A 16,946-nucleotide genomic window follows, 5' to 3' on the forward strand; every position below is an offset into this window, starting at 1 on the left:
CTTAGGTCCTGCAGACACCTCTGTATCCCACCCCACCCAGCCAGCCATTCAGCCTTCTCACCTGACCATTAGCTTAGTTCCAGAAGACACTGGTACTATAACTGATTCGGAGGTTCAGGGGTTAGTTCCTCTGGCACAGCGTGCCTGTGGTCTATGTCAGTGCAATTGAGGGGTTGAACTCTGTTTACAGCCAAGCAAGGGCCCCTTTAATCTATCTTTGACTGGAAAATAATCTCAGCCTGTCTTTTTGTGGTTTTTGCTAATCCAGGGGTTGTTTTATTGCTGTTTTAGGAGTAATTGTATCATGAGTTCTCTGTGTTTAATGTCTTTCCTCAGTTGTCTTGGCTCCACCCCCAGAAGTCCCTGATCATTATTTTTTATTCTTTTTTTTTCAGGGCAGTGAGGGTTAAGTGACTTGCTCAGGGTAACACAGCTAGTGTCAAGTGTCTGAGGCTGGATTTGAATTCAGGTCCTCCTGAATCCAAGGCCAGTGCTTTATCCACTGTGCCACCTAGCTGCCTGCATTGGTTTTTAAATGCTACCTACCTTCAGACAAAGAATGACTGAATTGATTGAAAATTGAAGTAGATTTTCTTTTTATTTGCTTTCTTGCTATTTTTAAAAACATGACTAATATGGAAATGTTTTATATGATTTCACATATATATATACATATATATATATACTTGATATATTAGTTACCTTTTTGATGGGTGGGAGGAGGAGTTTAAGGGAGAGAGGATTTGAAATTCATTTTAAAATATAATATTAAAAATGAATAATTTTAAAATATTTTTTTAAAACCCAATGTTACAAGTCTTAAGCTTCATTAGAGAATCACAGTATCCAGGACAAGAGAGGTGAGAGTCTTACTATACTCTGCCCTAGTGAGATTATATCTTGGTTATTTCCTTCAGTCCTAGACCTCATATTTATGATTGACATTGATGACCTTGAAAGCATCCCAATGTTAACTGAGTTAGTGATGAAAATCAGTTGAAGGAAATGGAATGGTCTAGCCTAGAAAAAAGAGAAAATTTAAATTGGATGTTATAGTTGTCTTTGTGTATCTGAAGGACTGGCACATGGAAAGATTCAGCCATTCTGCTTAGCCACAGAGGGCAGAGTTATGAACAAATGGTATGAGAAGACTTAAAGAAGCAAAAAGAGGTTTAAGGAAATGGGGGGGGGGGGGCTTCCTAAAGTGCAATGACCTGCCTTGCTAAATAGTGCATTCCTCTGAGGGAAACTTTTAAAGTAAAAGTCAGATACATGAGAAGTATAAAGTAAAGTCTTGTTCAGCAACATTCTAAACAAAATACACTCTAAGATCCCTTCCACTTTTGAAGGTGCTGAGATTTTGTCACTTTTATATGGTCTTGTCCTTGTTTAAATTTAACATAATGATAGAAGACGTTGTTGAAAGGTGGACTTTAAGTTGCATTTTATTCTAATAAATCAAATGTGTATTTTTTACAGTCAGCAAACAAACTCAGCAGGATCTTGTGTTCTTTGCATTTTTCAATGAATTGCCTAACTACAAAGATGTGGTTCTTAGAGTATCATATCCAAAAGCCAGTCTCTTCCCTTCTCATATTTTTATGAAGGATTTCTTCAATATGCAATTTCCACAAGTCTTTTATTTTCTCAAATCATTAAAGTTATCAAGCTATTAAATCTAAAAACTATACTAAAGCTTTGAGGATACTGTGGGAATTTTCTTTTGGACCCTTCTGCATTGGGTTGCTTTTGCAGTTCTTACTCTTCTTTTACGTCAGGGACCAACTGGGAGTTGTATTATGCCGGTCAGGCAGATATCCCTTAGCAAGGGAAGAAAGTTAATACATAGCTCCAGTCCCCCAAATCAGAAATTCTTTGATTAACTATGTTACATAAGCAGAACCAGGAAAACAACATACATAATAACATATGTAAAGACTACAATAATGTCAATGAAAAGAATAACAAAAGGCAACTAAACACTGTATAAACACAGTAACCAATCTTGATCCTCGAGAAGAGTTGAGAAAATGTATCTCTCTTCTTTGCAAAGATAGAAGTTTTTGAGTATAAAGAAAATTGTATATACCATTAGACTCAGTTATTCTGATGTATAGTTTTGCTTACCTTGCCTTTCTCTTTGTCACAAAGGATGGTTCACTTCATGATTGACAGGAGAGACATAAATTCAGAAGTAATAGTAATATACAACCAAAAATGGATCAATTTTTTTTCTAAAACTAATAGGAAAAAACATTTGTCTTCAAGAACAGATCTCTCCTATGAATACTTAGTCTGCTCCACCCGTTTTAGTCATAATTGTTTTCTTTAGATCTATTTCTACTTTCTTATATAAATGTCTTGGAGTCAGAAAACCCCAAGGTCAAATCCTGGCTCAGACATTTACTAGCTATATTACCCTGGGCAAGTCACTTAACCTCTATGCACTTCAGTTACTATATACATACATACACATATATATATATGTGTGTGTGTGTGTGTGTGTGTGTATGTATATATATGAATATGAATAATTGCACCTTTCTCACTAATTTATTGTGAAGATAAAATGACTGAATATATGTAAAGCACTTTGCAATCCTTAAAGCGCTATATAAATGCTGGTTAATGATTACTAAGATATAAAACATTACCTTTTTATGGTGTTGTTCAGTAATTGCCATGTTCAATGTTTCCTGACTTTTCTTTCTTTCTTTTTTTTTTTTTTTGGTGGGGCAATGAGGGTTAAGTGACTTGCCCAAGGCCACACAGCTATAAATGTCAAGTATCTGGGGCCAGATTTGAACTCAGGTCCTCCTGAATCCAGGGCCAGTGCTTTATCCATTGCAACACCTAGCTGCCCATCCTGACTTTTCTTTTAAAAGTATTCATGATATTTGGGGGGTGGGGGAGGAAGATTCTTTGTAGCCTATAAACCTTTGAGTTCTTTGAGAACCGGCAGTCTATTATTAGATGTATATTTAAAAAAAAATTACAAGTTCATTTTTTTAGGATGATCCTTACCAAGTTAAAATTTTTTACAAAACTCTTCAGTGAGTTTTTTAAAAAATATTTCAGAAAAAACAATGACTTTCTTCATTCTTTTAAATCCTCTCTTAGAAACCAGTAAATGGAGTCATCCAAAATGCATTTTTGATGACCCTACCATGGCAAAATTGTTTCTTTTGCTTCAATTTTTTAAAATCTAAGTTCTTACTATAGTCCACAGATCTTGTATTTGGCATTAACTTGAAGGCTTCATGTTTATTTTTACATTTTGCTTAAAAGATAAGCATACTATACATTCACCTATTTTCATATGGTTAAAAATTGCACTTGATCCAATGGTAAAAATTAGGTCTGAAAAGGAACATAGATTTTTTTCATCTCACTTATATAAAGAAACTAAAGCACAGAAAGGGAAAATTACCTGCCCAAGATTACAAAGCTATTAAGTGTATGTATTGGGGAAAGGGGAGATGTATGATATAATGGAAAGAGCACTGGCTTTAGAGTCAAAGGATTCAAACCCTGCTCTTAACATTTACTAGCCAGGTGTCTTTGGTCGAGTTATTTAACCTTCTTAGGCCTCACATGACTCATCTATGAAATGAGGGAGTTCAATTCTATGACCTCTGAGGTCCCTTTCCAGTTCTAGATTCTTAATCATATAAAGCCGTGGAGTCAGGATAAACCTAGGTCCTCATAAGAACACTATATATGGAGTTAGTCTAATAACTCCTCAAAACCTCTGCTTTTCTTTGCCAATTAGGTCTATATATAGTATTTCTATTCTTAATAAAAACCTAACAAAAAGAACAAGAAGATCTATTTTAGGACATACCCCTCTGCTGAGAGAAATTGAGATATTTATTTTCCCCACAAGTAACTACAAACACAGATGTAAAAATACTATAGATTAATACCTAAATGGAAATTAATTTCATAGTTCTTTCTGAATCACCAGACATTACTTTCCACCACCTATCATCTCACTGGACAGAGACTATACATTTAGAGGTACCAGCATTATGTACCAGAATTACACTGATTGTACAATATCCTGGTACAAACTTATCACGTTAAAAAAGCACCTAGCAGGCAAAACAAACCCAAAATGACACAAGCTTGCTGCTGAAGCATCCTCAGTATACCATTATTTATAACAGCAGATATTTTTATTCAAAACATATTTGTCCCACCCAAAGTTTTCTTGTTCCAAGCTAATTGAAACATTAATGGCTACCCTTATAGTCCAGTTATTTAATGAATTTCAAATCCATCAAATTTTACTCTTTTCTCCATTTTTCTATAAAAATATTTATTACATAAAATAGATTGGCATAAATGTAAAGGAATTCATATGACTCATAGAAAGTGACAATATAATGGAAATGACCATATTTCTTAAATCAATTCATTTCTTCACTGACATATCAATCGATTTATCAAATGATTGCCATGTAAAACTAGATAAAATGAAATTTACCTGAGGAAACGCAAGATAAAGAATCTCAAGGAAAGAAGGAGGAAACAAGAAGACTTAGCACAACCAGACATCAAACTATACTATAATATGCAACTCTTTGGATTACCAAAGAAGATTAAAAAGAAGAAAAGCTGATCATTGGAACAAAGTAGGTACATAAGACACTAAAGTCACTTCTGAGCAAAGACTTTGACAAAGATTGCTAAGAAAACTGGAAACCAATCTAGAAGAAATTAAATTTAAAACAATTTTCTCACATCACCTACTACAATCAATGTCAAATGGACACAAAGCCTACCTTTTCTGGTCCAGAGACCACATGGATGAAATACCAGTGGTGGGATTAGTTGGCAGAGAGAGAAGTAACAGCAGTTTCTTTTGTTTGCTTGTTGTTTGTTTGTTTTTTGTTTTGTGGGACAATGAGGGTTAAGTGACTTGCCCAGAGTCACACAGCTAGTAAGTGTCAAGTATCTGAGGCCGAATTTGAACTCAGGTCCTCCTGAATCCAGGGCCCGTGCTTTATCCACTGTGCTACCTAGCTGCCTCCAGTAGCAGCAGTTTCAATAGGGGACCTGGCAACTGGTTAGAAAGATTACAGAGTACCCCTGTGCTAGGGCTGGACACAAATTCTGTTTGGCAACACCATTGCATATTCCCACCTCTAGGTCATAATTCAAGTGCAGAGAGAACCACTTTTAGTCAAGAGAGAGAGGGAGCTCTGAAGTACAACTGTTTGGTAGTGCCATGGCCTAAACCTTCTGGGTCACAGGTCAAGGGCAGAGTAGAGTATTTTTGTTCAAGAGTAGTGGAAGCCCTGAGGGGCAGCATCACTTCCAGTCTTAAAGGATCAAAGACACTGAGAAATAGAATCATTTCCTGTCCTAAGGGAGGAGGAGCCCTGAGGAGCAGTATCAACTGCAATCCCAAAGGATCAGGTTTCCTTTATGAATAAGGACCAGAAAAAAGACAAAAATACCGATGATGGTATCTCATCCCAGATTATACCACCTTGAAAGCACCAAAAACATCCAAGTCTCCAGAACTAGATCTGAAAACAGCAGTGGGGAAAAAAAACCCTTAAGTCTGAAGCAGAACCCCTCTGCCACCAACTCTGGGAACAGAACCCAACGATAACAAAGTTTTAAATCAAGAAATAGGGTAGAAAAAATGATGAAACAAGAACAAAGAATTTGACCATTAAAAGGTAACCTGGTGACAGGGAAGATCAATTTATAAACTCAGAAGAAGACAATGATCTCAAAGGAGCACAAGCAAAGCCTTGAAGGGAAAAAAAATTGCGATTTATAGCCTATATCTTATTGCTTATTATCTCAGGGAGAGAGGGGGGAGAGAATTTGGAATTCCAAAACAAATGAAAGAAAATGTTAAATTTTTATGTCTAATGGGGGAAAATATTTTTTTAATGTGAATTGTACACAAACCCAACAAGAATTCCTTGGAGAACTAAAAATGATTTTCAAAATAAAATAAGAGTCATTGCATCAGAATCCACTTATACCTACACCTTCTGTCTGTGTGTACTCCTCCTATATGCCTTAATAAAGATATAGTTCTCAAGAGTTACAAGTATCTTCTTCCTATGTAGGGATTCAAATATTTTGACCTTATTGAATAACATGAATAGATAAGAAAGAGGGATATCCTGGGAGAAGGGAAGAAACAAAAAATAGGGGAAATTATGTTACATGAAAGAGGCAAAAAAGGATGTTTTTACAGTGGAAGGGAAAATGGTGGGAGGGATAAGCAATACTTGAACCTCACACACATCTAAATTGGTTCAAAAAGAAAACACGTACATGCAAAATTGGTAAGAGAAATCTATTTTAGCCAAGAGGAAAGTAGGACAGAAAGGGGAAATAATAAAAGGGAGGGAAGATAATAGAAGGCAGTGGTCAGAAGCAAAACAAACTTTAGAGAAGGGACAGGATAAAAAGAAAGATAAACAGAACAAAATAAGATGGAGGGAATTACCAATTATAACTATGAAATTGAATGGGATGAATTTAATCATAAAATAGAAGTGAATACCAGAATTCATTAGAAACCAGAAATCCACATTATGTAGTTTACAAAAAAATTACTTGAAATAGAGATACACACAGAGTTAAAATAAGAGACTGGAGCAGGACCTATTATGCTTCAGCTGAAGTAAAAAAGGCAGGGGTAGCAATCACAATCTCAAACAAAACAAAGGCAAAAATAGACCTAACTAAAAGGGACAAGTTGGGAAACTGCATTTTTGTAAAAAGGAACCTTGGACAATGAATTCATATCAAAACTAAACATATATGCACCAAAAAGCATAAGGTTTAAATGATTGAATAACAGGAGGAAATAGATACTAAAACTATACAAGTTTGGGAACCTCAATGTTACCCTCTCATAGTAGATAAATTTAACCATAAAATAAATAAGAAAGATGTTAAAAAATGAATAGAATCTTAGAAAACTTGAATATGATATACCTCTGAAGAAAACTTAATGGGAATAGACAGGAGCATATCTTTTTCTCACCTTGTAAGTGGTCCCTTCACAAGAACTGACCATGTTTTAGGGTATTAAAACCTCACAACCAACTGCAGAAAAGCAAAAATAGACCATAATGCAATAAAATACATTTATTGAAGGGCTATGGAAGCAGAGATTAAAAACCAATTGCGGGGCTGTTAGGTGGCATAGTGGATAGAGCATCGACCCTGGAGTCAGGAGGACCTGAGTTCAAATTCGGCCTCAGACACTTAACACTTACTGGTTGTGTAACCCTGGGCAAGTCACTTAACCCCAATTGCCTCACAAAACAAAAACAAAAAACAATTGGAAGTTAAATAACCTAATCCTAAAGAATGAGTGGGCCAAAGGAAAAAAAATCACAGAAACAATTGATTATTTCATTAAAGAGAATGACAAAATAAGACAACATTACAAAATGTGTGGGATAGAGCCAAAGCATTACTTAGGAGAAAATGTATAAATCTAAATATGTAAATCAATAAAAGAGAGATCAATGAATTCGATTTACAGCTAAAAATACCTAGAATAACAAATTTAAAATGCCCAATTAAAAAGCAAAGTGGAAATTCTGAAAATCAAAGAAGAGATTAATAAAAGTAAATAAAAACCATTAAATTTATAAAACCAAGGGCTGGTTTTAAGAAAAGCAATAAAATTGATAAACCATTGGTTAATTTTAATTTTTAAAAAGAAAACCAAATTACCAATATGTAAGTTGAAAAGAGTCAATATACCACCAATGAAGATGAAATTAAAGCAATTAGTAGCAATTAATTTGTCCAATTATATGCTATTAAAACTGACAATCTGGACAGCTAGGTGGTGCAGTGAATAAAGCACCAGCCCTGGATTCAGGAGTACCTGACTTCAAATCTGGCTTCAGACATTTGACACTTACTAGCTGTGTGACCCTGGGCAAGTCACTTATCCCTCATTGCCCCACAAAACAAAACAAAACAAAACAAAACAAAACAAAACAAAAAAAAAAAAAACCCTGACAATCTAAGTGAAATGGATAAATATTTTTTAAAAACTGCTCAGATTAACAGAAGAGGAAACACAATACTTAAATAACCCTATCTCAGAAAAAAGAAATTGGACAAGTCATAAATGGGCTCCCTAAGAAAAAATCCCCAGGACCAGATGGATTGACAAGTGAATTCTACCAAACATTTAAGAAATAATTAATCCCAATACTACATAAACTAATTGAAAAAATAGATAAAGGAGTCCTACCAAATTCTTTTTATGAAACTAATATATTTTTGATACCTAAACGATGGAAAACAAAAACAGAAAGAGAAGTATAGACCAGTTTCCTTAAGGAATATCAATGCAAAAGTTTGAAATAAAATACTAGCAAAGAGACTACAGCAATATTTCACAAAGATAATACACTATGGCCATATGGTATTTATACCAGGAATATTAGGAAAACTTTCAGCATAATTAATAAAAATAACAACACAAATAATATGATTATATGACTAGATGCAGAAAAAGCCCTTCACAAAATACAACACACATTCCTTTTAAAACACTAGAAGCATAGGAATAGGGGCAGCTAGGTGGCACAGTGAATAAAGCACCGGCCTTGGATTCAGGAGGACCTGAGTTCAAATTTGACCTCAGACACTTGACACTAGCTCTGTGACTCTGGGCAAGTCACAACCCCAACTGCCTTACCAAAAAAAAAAAAGAAAGAAAGAAAGAAAGAAAGAAAAAGAAGCATAGGAATCATTGAAGCCTTTCTTAAAGTAATAAATAGGGTCTATCTAAAACAATTTGAGCAAGCATTATCTGTAATGGGGTAAAATTTGAAGTCTTTCCAATAAGATCAAGAGTGAAGCAATGATGTTCATTATTACCGTTATTATTCAATATTGCACTAGAAATGCTACCTACAGTGAAAACGGAAAATGACAAAACAAAATTATCACTCTTTGCATGTGATATGCTGGCATACATAGAGAACCCCAGGGTACCAACTAAAAAACTATTTGAAACAATTAACAACTTCAGCAAAATTGCATGATATTAAATAAACCCACAGAAATCATCAGCATTTCCATACTAGCAAAAAAAAAAAAATACTAGCAGGAAGTAATGGAAAGGGAAATTCCCTTTAAAATAAATGCATGCTCTTTCCCGTCTCTCAAAATGGCGGACCAAAACCCCCCAAAGGAGCTAAAGGAAAAAAAGGTCAAAAAAGAAAAAAAGGAAAAGAAGACCCAAAAGAAAGATGCTGCTGAGAAGGTGGAGAAAAAGCCTCGAAAGCATTGCAGCCACAACCCAGTCCTGGCCAGAGGGATCCGCAGATACTCAAGGTCTGCCTTGTATTCCCGGCGGGCCATGTACAAACGCAAGTACACTGCACCCAAAACCCGGATTGAAAGGAAAAAGAAAGAGAAGGTACCTGCTACCATCTCAAAGCCAGTTGGTGAGGATAAGAATGGAGGAAACCGAGTGGTGAAGATCCGCAAAATGCCTACGTATTACCCTACTAAGGATGTGCCTAGAAAGCTGCTCAGTCATGGCAAAAAGCCCTTCAGCCAGCACGTGAGGAGACTCCCATCTAGCATCACCCCAGGCACGGTTCTGATCATGCTCACTGGCCACCACAAGGGCAAGCGAGTAGTTTTCCTAAAGCAGCTGGCTAGTGGCTTGTTACTGGTGACTGGACCTCTGACCATTAACCGTGTTCCTCTGTGAAGAACCCATCAGAAATTTGTCATTTCCACTTCTACCAGGGTTAACCTTTCAGGTGTGAAAATTCCAAATCATCTTACTGATGCTTACTTCAAAAAGAAGAGGCTCTGTAAACCTAGACACAAAGAAGGAGAGATTTTTGACACAGAAAAAGAGAAATATGAGATTACAGAGCAGCACAAGGCTGACCAGAAAGCAGTGGACTCTCAGATCCTGCCCCAAATCAAGAAGATTCCTCAGCTACGTGGCTACCTGCGTTCTGTATTCTCTCTCTCCAGCGGAGTCTATCCACACAAACTGGCGTTTTAAATGCCTGTCAGAGAACTCTTATTAAAATATTTGAAATAACAAAAAAAAATTAAATAAATGCATATGAGATAAAATACTTGAGTCTACCTGCCAAGACAAACTCCAGGATTATATGAACACAATTAGAAAACACTTTTCATACAAATATAGACAGATATAAACAATTGGAGAAATGTGAATTTCTCATGAGTAAGCTAAGGCAATATAATAAATTGACAATTCCACATTAATTAATTTACTTACTCAGTGCCATACCAATTAAACTACAAAATAATGTTTTATAGAGCTAGAAAAATAGTAACCAAAGTCATCTGGAAGAACAAAAGGTCAAAAATGTCAAGGGAATCAATGAAAAAAAATGTGAAGAAGGCAGCCTAGCAGTTCCAGATTTTAAACTATATTACAAAGTGGTAATCATCAAAACAATCTGGTATTGAATAAGAAATAGAGTGGTGGATCAGTGGCATAGATTAGGTACACAATACACAGTAGTAAATGGTCATAGGAAACCTAAATATGAAAGCTTTGGAGGCTAGAATTCAAAATTAACAGAAACTGCTTGGAAAAGTGGAAAACAAAGAGTAAAATTATGAACTCTGAATGCATTGAAGATTAAAACATACTTTTTTAACTTTATTTTTTTGTTTTGCTTGTGTTTTCTTTATAATATTGTTAATATGGAAATATGTTTCACAGGGTCTCACATGTGCAATCAAAATCAAGGTGCTTGCTTTTCCAAAGAGTGGGAAGGAAGAAAATAATTTGGAATTCAAAAGTTTAAAAAACAATTGTTGGGGGCCGCTAGGTGGCACAATAGATAAAGCACCAACCCTGGATTCAGGAGTTCCTGAGTTCAAATCCAGCCTCAGACACTTGACACTTGACACTTGACACTTACTGGCTGTGTGACCCTGGGCAAGTCACTTAACCCCCATTGCCCCGCCAAATATATATATATATATATATATATATAACAATTGTTAAAAATGTTTTCCATGGAATTGGGAAATATTTATTAAAATAAAAATAATACTTAAAAATAACCATTCCCTAGCATCTAATCATCGATTATGAACAGGCAGTTCTCAAGAGAAGAAATTAGAGCTATCATAATTTTTCAAAATGCTCCAAATAAATGCTTAGAAAATACAAATTAAAACAACTCTGAGTACTTACTTCATACTCAGGTTAGCAAAGATAACAGTTGTTGAAAGGCATATGAGAACAGGTACATTAAAATAACGTCTGTAAAGCAGTGAATTAGTACAGCTATTATAGAAATAATTCTGAAACTATACACATCACCAAACTGCATATACCTTTTCACCCAGTGTAGCCACTACTAAGTACATACTCCCAAAAGATCAAAGAAAAATAAAGGTCCCATATGTAAAAAAAAAAAATCACAAAAATACTTTTATTGTAATAGATAATTAAAAATTGAGGTAAATGGTATCCAATAATAGGTGAATGGCTGAACAAATTATAGCATATTAATAGAATAGAATATCATGTCTTCAATAATGAAAGGGATAGATTCAGAGTAACTTAGGAAAATTGCTAAATGCTACTGAGTAAAACTGAATAAAGCGAAGAAAACCATAGAACAATTATACATTGACTACAATACTGTAAAGAAAAGCAACTTTAAAAGACAATAATTGATTGATACAATGAAGAACTACAGCTCCAGATACCCAGTGATAAAGCACTTCCTCACCACCACCCATCAACTGATGAACTGGCGGTACAGAGTGAGAACTACATTTTCAGACATGGTTAAACAGATATGTTTTACTTGACTATATTTAGTTGTTAAAAAAAAAAAAATCCTGGGGGCAGCTAGGTGGTACAGTGGATAAAGCACCGGCCCTGGATTCAGGAGTACCTGAGTTCAAGTCCGGCCTCAGACACTTGACACTTACTAGCTGTGTGACCCTGGGCAAGTCACTTAACCCCCATAGCCCTGCCGCCCCCCCCCCCCAAAAAAAGATCCTTACTTTTGTTGACTTGTGTTTTTTTGTTTTTGTTTATTTGGGGTTTTTTGTTTATTTGGTGTTTGTTGGGTTTGTTTGTTTGTTTTGCAGAGGAGATAACAACACTAATAATAGCCACTCCAAAAAAGAAAGATAAGTGTCACTGAAGCATTTTTAATACAGAAAAGAAAACAGAAGACGAGCAGTAAGGGACAAGCCATATACCTTTAAAATGAAGTTTTTAAGTTATATATTTTTAAAAATACAAGCTATATATAATAGAGATTCAGAGTTTCATAGATTTCTGTTGCTCTTTGTATACAGAAATGCCCATGTTTATTGCTAGTTATCAAGATCATATCAAGAAAAATAGTTTTGGTTTTTTTAATCAATTGCTTGGGTGATAGATTCCAGTTAGTAGGAGAAATTCTGCCCATTTGGACCTCTCTCCAGGAAGGAATATTTATAAATTAATAAATTGTGTGTGGCAGACTTTGGCTTGAAAAAAAATCACTTTCTAGAATTACTAAGAATAAAAAATAAGTTTGCAGACTGTTCTCTTCCGCTTTTTGAAAACTAGGCCAACATTTACCTTTCTACAATTCTCCTTTTCTTGAATCTGACAGCTCTTTCATTAACTTAGCATTTAATTCATCTTGGCCAGGTGAGGAACTCATTAAGGGTAATTAGGTCTCAGTGTGCTTCCATATTAGCTATTTATCTTCTGGTTTGTATAGACCAAGGATCATTTTTCTTGGTAAATCAACCAGTCAGTACTAGTCAGTCAGTCAACAGTCATTTACTGAATGCTTTCCATGTGCAAGCACTATGCTAAATTATGGAGACGCAAAGAAAGGCAAAAAGAGTTCCTGCCCTCCAAGAACATATTCTCATGGGAAGAGACAACATGTAAATAGATAAGAACAAACTATATGGAGAGTAGATGGAAGTTCTTAGAGAGTGAGCCACTAGCATCTGGGGGTGGATTAGAAACAGCATCTTGCAGACAGTGGGAGTTGAGCTGAATCTTGAAGGATGAAGGAAGGGAAATCAAAAGAGAAAGGAGCTGGGGCAAAGCATTCTAGCCATCAGGCACAGCCAGTGCAAAAGCACAAAGATGGGATATAAGGTGAAATGTTCAAGGAGCCACAAATAAGCCAGTCTTACCTGGACAATCCTAGAGCATATAAAGAGGAGTAATGTGTAATCAGAGTACAAATGTAAGATGTCAGGTTATGAAGAGTGTAAAATGCTAAATAGAGGAGTTGCTATATATTTGATCCTATAGGTAACTTATTACCTGTCACTGGAGTTTAGTGAACAGGAGGGTGAGAGGGTAAGAATTGAATTTAATGAAAGTCCTTTTGGCAGCTGAATGGAGGACAAATTGGAGTGGGGAGAGACTTGAGGCAGGGATACCAACCAGAAGACTATGGCAATAGCCTTGGCATTAGTTAGATCATAACTGACTCTCTTCTTCCTTCCCCTAGATTGTTAATGGCCTCTCACTTTAGTATTTTGCTTTCCCATACTAGAACACTTACTGTGTGATATGATAGTGTTTTATGGTCTTGCATTTGAGCTTACAGGACATGTGGGGGACAATACATAATTAGGAAAGTAACTATTTTTCCACAATTTGTATTTCTCCTAAGGCCTACCACAATGGTGTATGCTTAATTAATATTTGTTTGGTAGTTGAATGACAAAAAAATATTATTCTGTAGTCTGTCAAAAGCACTTTTGGTTTCTTTCTTGTCATCCTGGGTTTTTATCTGTTTATGGCCAAAGATTGTGAAATATAATTCTGATCTCATTCAGAATTGATTATTTCAGTACAGCATTCATGTACTAGATGGTCCTCTTCCCAGGTGTCTAACAATTTTCCAGGAAAGAGAAGTTAGGAACTTACAACCATAAAGCCTGATGAGTTTGAGGTTCTCAGAAGCTTGGTGGTTAATATCTGAAATCCTTTCATATCTCAGACATCTTACTCTAAGCAGGAAAGAGCTTGAATTTATGTCAGTCGGTGAGAGACAGAGAGAGACAATGGCAGAGACAGACAGATAAAGTCAAAGAGATCAAGACACCAGACCTGAGTAAAGTTCTGGCTGTGTCATTTAGTATTTTTGTGACCTTCTCCAAGTCACTTAACAACTCTGAGCTAGGAAAATGGGAATAAAAACACTTACCTCACAAGATAATCAGTAGGACTGAATTAGATAACGTAAGTAAAGTACTTTTTAAACTGTAAATCAACATTTAAATGTCAATTATTATTGTGATATGGCAAAGGAAACCCTGATTGAGTTTTTATCATCTACAATACAATCTACTATACACTGAGAGTGAGTGGTTTATTAGCCTTTATTAACTTCCACTCATCATTCCTTCTCCACCTATCCCTTCAACTTTCTTCCCTTGACCTTTCTTTCAAATATTAGCATTGGGAATCTTAGAGTCCTAATTGAATACAGGCCCTATTAAGTCAATGGTGAATCTTCAAAATTTATATCAATAAATAGATCAAGGACATGGGCCACAGTTGATTCAACTGTAAAATGAAAAGGTTAGAGTTTTCATTACCTCTGAGATTCCTTCCAGTTCTAAATATATGATCTGGTGATTTTATACATAGGAATCTCCCTTAGTGAGGCAAATGGAACCTGTCTACACCCCATAGTCTTAGAGAGTTGACTGAGACTCATGCTTACCCGTGGTCTCACATACACACATACACACACACACATACACACACACACACACACACACACACACACACACATATATATATATATATATATATATATATAGAGAGAGAGAGAGAGAGAGAGAGAGAGAGAGAGAGAGAGAGAGAGAGAGAGAGAGAGAGAGAGAGAGAGAGGAAAGATTTGAAGCCATATACCCCTGACTTGATGTCTAGTACCACGTAGTGCTGATCACTGCTTTGTAATTTAGTGAAAAGAACTATTCTTTCATTGCTTTCTTATCCTTAATATGTTTCTTGTGCTTTTAGCATTCTATAGGGCAGAGAAGAAAGAGAAGTATATCAAGGAGTCTGGTGGCTTATTTAAATTGTAAGGTACATTTAATGCAAAACAATCACCTTGCATTTGGAATTATAGGAGAAAAATTCTGATGAAGGGTGGCTTGGCAATAACAACAAATCATTCTCATGTTTTGTCACACGAGCAGAGAGTTAGGAATGACAAAAAAAGATACACATATACACATACAAAGTGTGAGGTAAGTATGTGAGTTAGGGTAAGAAGGAAATGTCTATAGGATTATTTTAAGGACACAAACAGTACATAACTATTTATAAATTCTAAGATTCTAATGAAAAGATATTGATTTGAGGTAAGGAAAGGCCATCACAGGGACATTAACCATATTAGTCATTCTGTATATATTTCTTCAAGTTCTTATTATTTAAAATAAAAGTTCTTTTAGGTATTAAGAAACATGGATTATTGTTCAGTGGTTCCAGTACTGTTGAGATAGAATCATTTTTCACTTCTTCATAAATTCCTTATTTTAAAAAAGTCACCCTGTATTTTCACATATTTCCTAATTCTAAACTTTTTGTGAAGAAGCAGGAGGCAAGGGGCAGCTAGGTGGCACAATGTATAGCCCACTGGCCCAGGATTCAGGAGGACCTGAGTTCAAATCCAGCCTCAGACACTAGCTGTGTGAACCTGGGCAAGTCACTTAACCCCAACTGCCTCACCAAAAAACAAAAACAAAAATAAAAAAGAAGCAGGAGGCAAAGAAAAGGACAAAGAAAGGATAGTTCTGTATGTTGCAGGGGAAATTGTTGGAAAAATTCAAAAGAGAAAAGGATGGCTATGGGCAAATCCCAGTCACCACAAAAATTAAGGCTAGCATATTTTTCAGTTTATGATTCCGAGCTGAGATAGCTTATACTGATCAAGTGTCCTCACAAAGTTTGGTATCAGTATTGTGAACCCCAAGAAAAAGAGCTCAACAGTTAGCCTAAAGAGGGATGAACTGACCTAAGTCAGAACATAGAGTAGGTCCAAGTTTTCTTGCTGACTGGTAGTGGGATCAGGCCCATAAGTAGCCCTTCCACTTCTGCATGAATGAGATGGAGAGACCTAATTTTTAATTTTTTTAATTAAAAAAAATTAAAGAGACAGGAATGATTGCCATTTTACAAAAATATTTTTTTAATTTAGGGGAAATATGCTTTAATTCAATACAATTAACAATGAATACTTGACACTTTATTTGACTTGCTTATTGGTATACATAATATAAAAAGACTGAATCCTTATTCCTTGAGGATTTACAACCCAATACAGACAAGAGACCAAAAAGAGGCAATGGGATATAATAGAAAGAACATATGGATAGGCATTTGGGAAACCAATTTTAGTCCTGGTTTATCCAGCTATTTGAGCTAAGGCAAATCACTTGGTTTGCCTCATTTTCCTCAACTGTATAAAGGGCCTTGTTTTCTTCATCTGTATAATGGAGGGGTTGGGGGGAGGGGACAAAGTGAATGATGTCTTCAGTTCTTGTCCGATGATTTTAGAAAATAGGTATTCACAATAGCATAGAGGAAGCAGCATGGTATAGTGGGGAAAGCTAGACTTGGGGATGAAATATCGAGATTTAAATCCCAGCTGTACTACTTCCTACCAACAAAACCTTAAATAAGTCCCTTCACCTCTCTGGGACTCCGTTTCTTCTATAATATAAAGGAGTTGTACTGGCTGACTTCTAAGGTTCCTTCTAGTCCATTTTAGTTTCTATTCAAAACTTTAATGGCTCTCTGTCTTATTCATATGGGTATTCCCTATGTCTGTTCACATTGCAATGTAAGCACAATTTCTCCCAATGGGCTAGAGAAAGTCCACTAGGTTTTTCTAAAGAGACAAAAGGAAAACTATCCTATTTTTCCCTCC

General features: G+C 35.6%; 1 protein-coding gene and 1 pseudogene across 1 annotated transcript in view; one reads left to right on the top strand and one right to left on the bottom strand.

Moving 5' to 3' along the window:
- The window catches only part of PDE3A (phosphodiesterase 3A), a 361,224-nt gene that overhangs the window by 298,552 nt on the left and 45,726 nt on the right, over window positions 1-16,946 (bottom strand).
- On the top strand, window positions 9,182-10,039 carry LOC122730035 (annotated as a pseudogene).

Source organism: Dromiciops gliroides, chromosome 5 (genome assembly GCF_019393635.1).
Source record: "Dromiciops gliroides isolate mDroGli1 chromosome 5, mDroGli1.pri, whole genome shotgun sequence".
NCBI lineage: Eukaryota > Metazoa > Chordata > Mammalia > Microbiotheria > Microbiotheriidae > Dromiciops > Dromiciops gliroides.